Source organism: Lactuca serriola, chromosome 4, assembly GCF_051521515.1.
Source record: "Lactuca serriola cultivar US96UC23 chromosome 4, Lser_US96UC23_V15, whole genome shotgun sequence".
In the NCBI taxonomy this organism is placed as follows: Eukaryota; Viridiplantae; Streptophyta; class Magnoliopsida; order Asterales; family Asteraceae; genus Lactuca; species Lactuca serriola.
This window is the reverse complement of record NC_136411.1, coordinates 363,956,766-363,967,009: the sequence shown is the minus strand read 5'-3', so window position 1 is coordinate 363,967,009 and position 10,244 is coordinate 363,956,766. Positions and strand designations below refer to the sequence as shown.

Here is a 10,244-nt window from a genome sequence, read left to right as displayed (position 1 = left end):
TGAAATCGAGCCTTCAATCGTCTTCAAATGTGGTATAAATCTCCAAAAGTAGAACGACCAATGTGGGCAAGCATACGCCACATTGTATGGTGGAAAAATGAGCCAAAATAATCTTGAGAATAATGACAAGAAGAATAGAATCAACCCATGAAAGACTAAAATGTCTAGGGCCTTGAACTTGTAAGAATCTCATATTCACGACGTGAGTGTAATGCAATTCACAACGTGAAATTGTAATTACGTGTATTCTGAGATCCTCCTGATAACTGACTCACGACGTGAATAAGAAAAATTCACGTCGTGAAAACTGGGCAAGCAGAAAAATATTGCCAAATCTTCTTCTAATGTGCACAATTTAATCCAATGTCTAAATGTAGTAAGACTCTTCTAAATTCATCAGTTTTTGACTCTTTCGCTGACTCTCCACTCTCTTGACTCACCCCACACTTATTTTGAGAATATGGGTCTCGACTCTCGGCTTTAAACACTCCCGGCTAAAGACGTACGCACTCATACCTCGCTATCCTCTCTAGGCGCTCCTAGCAATTTCTGAGAAACAACCAACAACGAAGAATAAAAGTAACATAATATTCAAAGTAGTTCTTACAATCCCATAAAAATAAAAACAAACTAAAAACAAACCAAACAAAGTAAAAATAAATAACGATCAATCATCCTCCTCATCATCATGTGCTCCACTGGTTCCAGCTCCATCACCTGCGCGTCTGCCAAACTCCGACCATCGTGGGCAAATCGGGTAATGATACCCTAAATGAGTTGGCTGCTCCACCCCAAGATGTCGGGCAACATTCTCCACAGTGCCACCTATCCAATTGACACTTAACGATAACTGGTCAAAGTAACCAGCCATATCACTCCCAAAAGGCGTACCAACCATGGAAGCAGGTGGGTGTATTGGCTGCTCGAGGTCTCCCCTTCCTCTCACGTTCCTGCGCCTCGGTCTTGGTTCTGGCACAGGTTGGTCGGCAGGCTGATCATCATCATCAGCACCCTCACCATCTGACGGTACTATGCCCCAATGCGACCCAAAATTTCTGACCACCCGCATAGTTTCCAAATACCCCATGCCAAACTCATCCTCGTCCACACACGTCATGGATCTAGTAATATCAGGAACAACCAAATGATATGAGCAGGCCAATCGGGTAACAAAATTCCCTCCACAAATAAGGCTCCCAGGGCGCGAACTCGCGGCAGACCCAGCCAGAAAACGGGCTAGAAAATACGGGATGTTGCAACAGACATCGGGCTGTAAGATGCACCATAAGAAGAATAAATTTTGTTTAGTCACTTTATCTCCATGCCTCTTATGGTTGACGGAAAATGTGATGAACCGGTGGAGTAAGCGATGGATCGGGGACCGAATACTACTCTTGGGAGACACTCCGGAATTAAACAATCCGGATGCAATACTATGCCAGAAAGAATAACCTGTGACACCCTCCAGATATCCTCTAGCAGCCGTACTCAAAAACATGCCAAACTCGGGAGTCGTAGCCTCCTGTTGATCATATAGTCCGACTCTCCAAGCAAATTCAACCAGGCTGCACTCCCGGTACTCACCCCCCAAACGAAATACCAACGCCTGTGGCCAATGTGGATCTTGAACAGTTTCCTGAAATGTCACCGTTGAGAAAAACTCAACACAAAATTCCTTGTTGACCCGCTCTTGTACCCGGAACAGATTATGCCAACCAGAACAGGTAAACGAATACCCATCTCCAATAAATAACTTTGTCCAAAATGGGCCCACCCGGTCTACGAGCCCTACTTCCCTCAACCGTGTCCAATTGATTGTTGGAGCAACTGCGATTTCTCTGTTGTAGAGCCACCCCAATCTGTTGTTCCAACGGGTCAAGACATCTTGGGACATTGTTGCGGGAAAATTGTAAAACGGGTGCAAACTCGCAACTCCAGCTGGAATCTCTCTTCTTGGATCCATTCATGCAAAACAGAGAACCAACACAACCAAAACAATAATCCACAATTTAGAAATAAAGGAAAAGCATTTTGTTCAGCCCCAGGATTCAGGTCGTGAATCCTTTAAGATTCTCGTCGTGAATTCGCATTCCCAGCAAGCAGAATCGCAACAATGGGGGGGGGGGGTAAATCCAGTCAAAATATCAATGGTTTTTACTCCTATACCTCTTCCATACACATAGCATAAACATTCAAAGGTTATTACAAAGTTTGAAGAATTAATTTCGTCATTTCACTCAATTAACAAAACCTAACCCGAAGTTTATCTACTAGAGCAAAAACTAAACTTAATAATCAATAAATATTACCTTTGTTGGAAGTATTACGTAAGCACAAGGAGGATTAGGAGAATTGTCGGCTAAAATCGCAGCAATGGGGACCAAGGGGGACCAAACTTGCGCTTCCACGTCGTGAGGAATAAAGAAAATGAGGTTTTACTGGTTTCTAGGTCTTTATTCTGTGGTCCCATGTTTTCAAAAATTCACGTCGTGAATTCTGAAAGGTTCACGTCGTGAATTGCGTCTGGGCTAAAATTGGATCATGTACTCATCAACTGATCTTGGGCCTGTTAGTCTAATGGGATAAACTATATCATGGAGTATTTATCCAGTCCATTCATGATTCACGTCATGAATTGCTAAACTTCACGTCGTGAATACAGTCTGGAAGAGAAAAATCAATTTTTGACTTTAAACTAAGTTCTCAATTATTACTACTTTCATTTTAAGGTCCCTACATTCAGTGCTTAATTATGTTCTAATAGAGTTGGATGACATGATCTAAGTTTTTTTTTTAAAACTAAATATGCAAAAAGAAAAAGAAAAAAAATTGCAAACCAAACTTGGGTTGCCTCTCGAGAAGCGCTTCTTTTTCTGGGAGTCTTGAGCTGGACTCCGTGCCTCCTACGTTGAGTCCTCGGAAGAATCCACCACTAGGATCTTTTGTTCCTTGAATCGCCTCTTGTAAGCTTGAACTCGCCTTTTGTATGCCTTTTTTGAATTCTCTTTTTTAGTTTTGACCTCTTCTTCAAGCTTGCGTTTGGTACCTTTAGTTTCTTCCTTGCACTCCATAGCATCCTCCTCCTCTTTCACCACCGGCTTTGTCACTTTTGAAGTGATCTCCTCTTCATCACTTGTCATCTCATCATCCTTGCTTAGCCAAGAAGGTGGACTCTTGTAAGCTATGACTTCAACCAAAAATGGAACAAATGCTCTTGGTTTTGCTCTTTTAACTTGATGAACTGCCTTGATCTCTTCTTCCATAAGCTTTTCCAGTTCTTCTAGTTCATTATCTTCATTGATTGTGAACACCTCTTCTAGAACCTGTTCCTTTGGAAAGCCATCTTCTATCCCAAAAACTTTTTTTTCATCACCAACCCTCAAGGTGAGCTTAGACTCGCGAATATCAACCAAAGCTTCAGCAGTGTTAAGCAATGGGCGTCCAAGGATAATTAGAACATCGGGATCTTCCTTCATATCCAAAACTACAAAATCTATTGGAAAAACAAATTTTCCAATTTTCACCAAAATATCCTCCACGATGCCCCGGGGTTGTGTCACTGAACGGTTCGCCATGTGAATAGTCATTTTTGTAGCCTTCATCTTCTAAATTTCTAACTTCTGATAAAATGAATAAGGCATCAAATTAATTCTAGCCCCAGAATCAGCTAAATCATTAACCTTCATTTTGTTGCCAAATTCACACGGAAGAGTGAGGCGTCCAGGATCTCCCAACTTTTTTAGTGCCTCTCCCAATACAGCTTTTGAGCTTTGTTCACTTAGAACCACCTTAGAATGCTTCTTTAGTTGCTTGCGAGTGTCAATCACATCTTGCAGTATTTTCTGATGCTCGGGAATTTTGGATAAGGACTCGACAAAGGGAGTATTAATCGGGATCCCCTTCACATGCTTGACAAACTCTCTATGCTCTCTTTCCAGTGGACTAAGGGTAGCTTGGGAAGGAAATGCAAAGGCGGCTGATAAACCGAACCAATTACAGAATTTTTCTATTCATGACGGGCCCACGTCGTGAACTTATATGGTTCACTTCGTGAATTCTGGAATTCAGCAACTTCATGATTTTCGAGCTTGGTCTTCTTCAGCTTTGGATCGGGCTGCTGTGGTTCTTCTTCCAATGCCTCCAGGAACTCAGAGATGGCTTCTTCTTCAGTGTCTATGGCCATTACATAAGATTGGTTCTTCGTTTCGATATTTTTCGGGGATAACTTCTCATGGACTAGAGTGGCTAGATGACCAACTTGTACATCAAGGTTATGGATGGAGGCTTGCTGATTCTTTATTAAAGTTTGATGTTCCATAATAGCAGAATCAGTGGCGTCGTGTCTCTTTTCCGAAGCTTCCATAAACTTCATCAACATAGTCTCTAGATTGGGTTTCTTCTCGGCTGGTGGTTGCTCCTTTTGATAAAAGCATCGACCTGTCTGCCTATACATCTCTTCTTTTTGCTTCTTATACTCTTCATATGGCAGCCACTCCTTCTTCGGTTTCCTCCAGTCCTCATCAAACTTATCCCCACTCGAGTAGCACACTTGAGCTTTTCTGTTCCCAAACTCGTCTAAATTGCAGACCTTTGTCAAGTGTGGACCACTACATCTCTCACAACCCACTCTTATGGCATGTATTGATTGGTCCATTTGTGTTATCCTTCGATCCAAATTATTCAGCATAGCCATTACAGCTGCTATTTCTTCAGTTTGGGCCCCTCTACCGCCTTTGATTCCATCTTGCCTAGGGTTGTGGTATTCACGAGAGTGCTTCGCGAATTCTTCAATCAGCTCCTTGACCTCCCTTGGATTTTTCTTCGTTAAAGGTCCTTGAGAGTCAAGGAGTTGTCTTGTCATAACGTTGACCCCATCATAGAAGATTGACATCTCTTGTTGCACATTTAGATCATGCTGAGGGCAATTTCTGAGCAAGCCCTTGTACTGCTCCCATGCTTCGTATAATGACTCCCCCGGCTGTTGCTCAAAGTTGGCTATTGCCTTCTTGAGTTTGGCTATCTTTGATGGCGGGCAAAACTGGTCCAGGAATTGCTCACGCATTTGAGCCCAAGTGGTAATCGTACCCGGTGGAAGTGATTTTAGCCACTCCTTAGCAGCTCCTTTGAAAGTGATGGGAAGCATCCTAAGCAAGACGGTGTTTCTGTTGACATTTGGGACATTGAAGTAACCCGCAATGTCGTTGACTTCATCTAGATTCTTAAAAGCATCCTCATGATCTTTCCCAAAAAATGGGATATCCTTCAATGCAGTCAAGATGTGCCCTTTCAACTCGAATGTGGCAGTGGCAGGTATTGCGGGTTGGACTAAACCGGGACCCACATCTTCTCGGATCCGCTTCTTGTAAGCTCCCATGGACATCTCTTCAATTGCTTCCATCTCGTTCCTTGGCTCGTTCTTGGGTTCGCTTGTATGTTCTTCAAATTTTGGCTCAGTGTCGTATTCGGATTCGGTTTGGACGGGTGTTTGATCCAAGTGCTCAAAATTGCTCTTGTGCTTTGAGGTTGAACTTGACTCTTCTGTCTTCTTTCCCGACTTCCTTGAAAAAGTTGACTTTAATTCTTGTAAGGGCGTCTTTTTCTTGTGAATTGCAGACTCGGGATCTTCAAGTGGTGGCACCAAGGGCGTGTTTGAGCCTCTGGTCATGAACTCCTGCAACTCGCAAAACTAAAAAACGTAAAACTGAACTAAAATAAGAAAATACTAAAAACTAAAAATCGCAGCTTTCACGTCGTGAGTTTATAAAACTCACGTCGTGAATTCTGTGATAGAAACAAAAAAAACAAAATTTTTGTTATATGCTAACCAACAAAAATAACAAATAAATAACTAATTAACTTTTTGCAGATTTTATTCCACAAAAAGGGTCAATTAATCTAATGCAACTAAATAAATTAAAAAACTAAGCCGTTCCCCGGCAACAGCGCCAAAAACTTGATGTGCACAAAAGTACCCACTAATTTTAATATTTATAACCTAACAAACTTAAACTAACTATGCACTTATAGGCAGTGTACCTAGTCGGATTACATTATAGCTTGGGTAAGTCGGGTGTCGATCACAGGGAATGGTGTTACTAATTAATCTACTTACTATTAAATTAACCTAATTATTAACAAGTTTAAAAGGGGGTTTTATCTGATTTTACAAGACCAGACGAACTTAACTCAGTTTCAATAAGTAAAAACACACTCTTGCTTAGTTTGAATCCACTTCTTCCTTATGGCTAGCTAATTATTATGGATTATCTAGTTGGTTTTAATTATATTAGTAATTTAGTTCTAACTTTACCAATAATTAACTAATTCATGTCAAACTATGTATGTTCACACACAATTAAACACAGAATCAATTATGAATATAAATGTGCTATGTAAGATTTATTATGTAAACGCAATTATAGTCACAATACACGTTCTGTAACACAGCTAAGTTTATTTACTCTAATTACTAACTAAGATTGGTCAATCCTAGCTCTAACAATTCAATGTTCACTAAATCATTAGGTAAACAAGTTCATGCAGTTAATGGTCACTAAGCTACACAGAACATGCAATCAAGCAATTAGAGAAACAAACACAAGCATGTTAGGTAAACAAATCAAACACAAGCAATTTTGCCAACTAAATAAATCCATAAAAATTAAGCTATTCATAAGTTAAAAGCTTCATCTAGCTAAACAAGGGTAGCTAGATTCAGCTGCTCATCATAGCAACTAACATACTAACACAAATCAAAGTGTAATAAAACATGTTCTTAATTAGCAAAAATAAACTAAATTATGGACCTTCACTCTTTTTGGTGTTGAAAGCCTCTTCCCAGAACTTTTCTCTGCTCAAAATCGTCTTCTGGAACTCCTCTCTCTTGCCAAAAGTCTTCTCTATTCTTAATGGTCAAGGATTTATATAGTTGCTGATTTTCACAAATTCACGTTGTGAATAATAAGATATTCACGTCGTGAGTTTCAGATAACCTTGCCCGTCAAGGATTCCTTCACCCGCGTACATATCTTCTAGAACCAACTCTCACGTCGTGAATCTTCAAGTTCCCACGACGTGAGAACGCTTTTTCCAGATTTTTCTTCTCTTTTAATCTTTTAATTCCCAAAGTTTCTTTCTTTAACGCTTTTAGTCCCTTTTCTTCAAAATGTCTTCTTTTTGGCTGCAAATAACATTTAAGCACATAAGTACCATTATTCTAAACAAATTACCAACTTATTAATAAAAATGTACTTAAATATTGCCTAAAAGTAGGTATAAATATGGCAATATCATTAAGCAGCTCACCCATACTGATCAATTAAACTTTCATTGATCCAGGTGCTTCGCCTTATGCAGACAATTGAGAACTCATAGAACTCACATGTATAGTCAACTTTTAACTTGAATGAGCACAAAAATAAGAAAATGTCAACACGATAGGTTACAACCTCAAGCCGTGTGCTAGTGATTAACCATAGGTTTACTCTTGATTAGTTCTTGAACCTTTTCAAGATCTTTAAGACTCCCAATGACCTCTTGACATATAAGATTCTCTTGTCATGAACCATTCCTTGACAAACAAATATTCAAGAGTTAGTGCAGATTCTTATCAAGATAAACACTTCACATAATTGGTCTTAGTTGGTATTTGTTTTATCCAAAACATCACAACTTACCAATTTCAAATGTACAAGAGTAGAAAACATTTTACTATACATTTGACGAGTGTTATCAACCTTTCTCAAGACCATGTCACTCAGGTTACAATCTTGGAATATGACTCTAAGACTTGATTTTGGAACAAAGTACGATTTATGTTCTTGATTTAACTATTTCAACAATTCACAATTACTCTTCTTAGCCATACAAATGCACTAAGATGTCCTTAGAGAATCAATTGTGATATGGTTTCATACTGACTAAGATAATCATAGAACACGATACTCAAGTACTTTCCCTTCTTTTCAGATTGGAGAAACTTTTATCTTTCTGCCTAATTTGATTCTTCTTATTCATTCTGCCATACATTGAAACTTTTCGAATGGTTCAGAATTATACTTAATCTTGTAAGTATAACCATATTTACTAAACTTTAGTAGATCATAACGAATAGACTTATCTTTCTTTCTGGTGGACCTGATCAGCGCACAACCAAGTGTACCAGATCCCTTAGTCATTCACTTGACTCACATATACATGTGAACAAGGAATTAGTCTTAATTTCCCAAAGATGACATTCTTATTCATCACAGAATACATGGTTCATGATTCCAAGTTTCTATCCAACTGAAACTTGGGTGATGAGAATCTTTCCTTATTTGGTAAATTATGACACTACCACAAACGAAAGAATCAAATCCATTTTCCAATATTGCTATCAATGGAAACATATAAACAATAATTTTCACAAATGCCATTGTAAGTAAACTTAAATTTCAAAAACTTTCTTTTTTTATAAAAATTGCGGATAACTTATCCTTACAATGCAAATACATATGAAAACTATGTTGATATCTATTCCTAAGTAATCTATTATAACTCTTAAGCAGCAGCTCAAAATTCTGATCATCGAACCATGCGATCGAAATCGATCTTCGCGATTAGAATAAGCTTACTTTTCCTTTAAGTTTCCTTTCATTCCTTTGATTCTACAAAACATCAAAATGTAATTACATTACATCATGTATTAAGAATCTACAAGTAGGAACTTAATAGAGTTAGATAATAGACTTACCTGAAGCAAAGTCAAACTTTTTTGACTTTACCATCTTTGGGATCTTTTAGGTAAATATGGCAGCTTTGCAACCAATGCCCCTTTTCTTGGCAATAGAAACAAATGGACTCTTTGGGAATGGTACACGGGACTATCTCAGACTTAGCCTTTCTCTTTACCATTTGGTCAAATGACTTGACCATGGCCGATCCCTTTCCATTGGGAAGAGAAAGCTTTTCTGGACTTCCAATGTTACCATTGTCAATGTCCATGGAAGTTGGGGAGTAGATCTTCCAATCAAGTATGCTTTACCAATGCTCCAAATCATTGCTGATTCAACATCAACAAGCAAATATGTTAGATCAATAAGGTTTATGTAGTGATTTCCCATATAGTAGTCCTTAAAGAACCCGCTATATGACTAAGGAAGTGATTGAAGAACCCATTCAACAGCCAACTTCCTCGAGACTTCGACACCCATCTCTCCTAACTTGTCAATATGTAACTTCATCTCCAAGATGTGATCACATACAAAATTTCCTTCCTGCCAATAGGGCTTTGAGTGACCTTGAACTTGTGGGTTAGAGAGAATTATTGTAGGAGGTGGAGGAAGTGAAGTTCCACTACAACACGACGAAGGGATTAATCTTTCACCTTGATCGCCTTATGGAAAATCATCTTTATAAAGAAAGCTTTTTCCAAAAGATTCGGGAAGACCATAGTTGTCTGAACTACACATCTATAATGGGATAAATTCAAGTTAGTTGATTTAAGTCCTTAATATAAGACCCAACACAATATTTTACAATTCGGTAGAGGGATGTCGTAATCCAATTGCAAAATATTTAAAGGTAGGTAAATGATGATTTACCAATTTACACTATGAAAAACAAAAACGAATTTTAGGTTTTCAATGGATTGAAATTCCTAGATCTTTTGAGATTCATTGAAGTTTTCAGTGGCATGTTTAAATCTCGATTATGCCCTTCAATTTTGTGACTGGGATGCTGAGGATCACAAACAAGGTATGAATAACCATGCAAATTAGCTTGGTACACCCAATGTTACAACCATGTAATCAATGTTTCGGTTAACCACACACTCTCCATTGATCTATGATTAACATCAAGCTACCCTTTGTCACACTGTCAGTCCCAAATTAGTGTGTCGGTTAACCACACACGCTCCACTAATGACTTAATAAGGTGCAAAGTGCAATTTCATGGGATAACACCATATTCATATTTTCCTAAAGTAACTAAGATTGGGAATTTAATAAAATTTTAGTTACTTTATAATTATCATTATACTTATAATAAGAATTAATGTCTTATCCTACCCGTTCGGCTAACGACCCTCCACCAGTCAAGGAAGCGGTGGGTGAGAGTGGAAACCCATTAAACTGCCATTTTATAGGCAGTAACCTTATACCCTCCCCCCCCCCCCCCCTTATAGACCGGCTTTGTGAATGAGGCCTACTAACGGTAAGATTGGCTTATCTTATACATACATACATATATATATATATATA

At 38.7% G+C, this 10,244-nt stretch overlaps 1 non-coding gene across 1 annotated transcript; it reads left to right on the top strand.

The window, feature by feature from the left end:
* The first annotated feature begins 4,907 nt into the window (after positions 1-4,907).
* LOC145103452 (small nucleolar RNA R71) lies at positions 4,908-5,014 on the top strand. Its single transcript, XR_013706544.1, has one exon. It is a non-coding gene; the product is annotated as a small nucleolar RNA R71 (small nucleolar RNA).
* Positions 5,015-10,244: the final 5,230 nt, after the last annotated feature.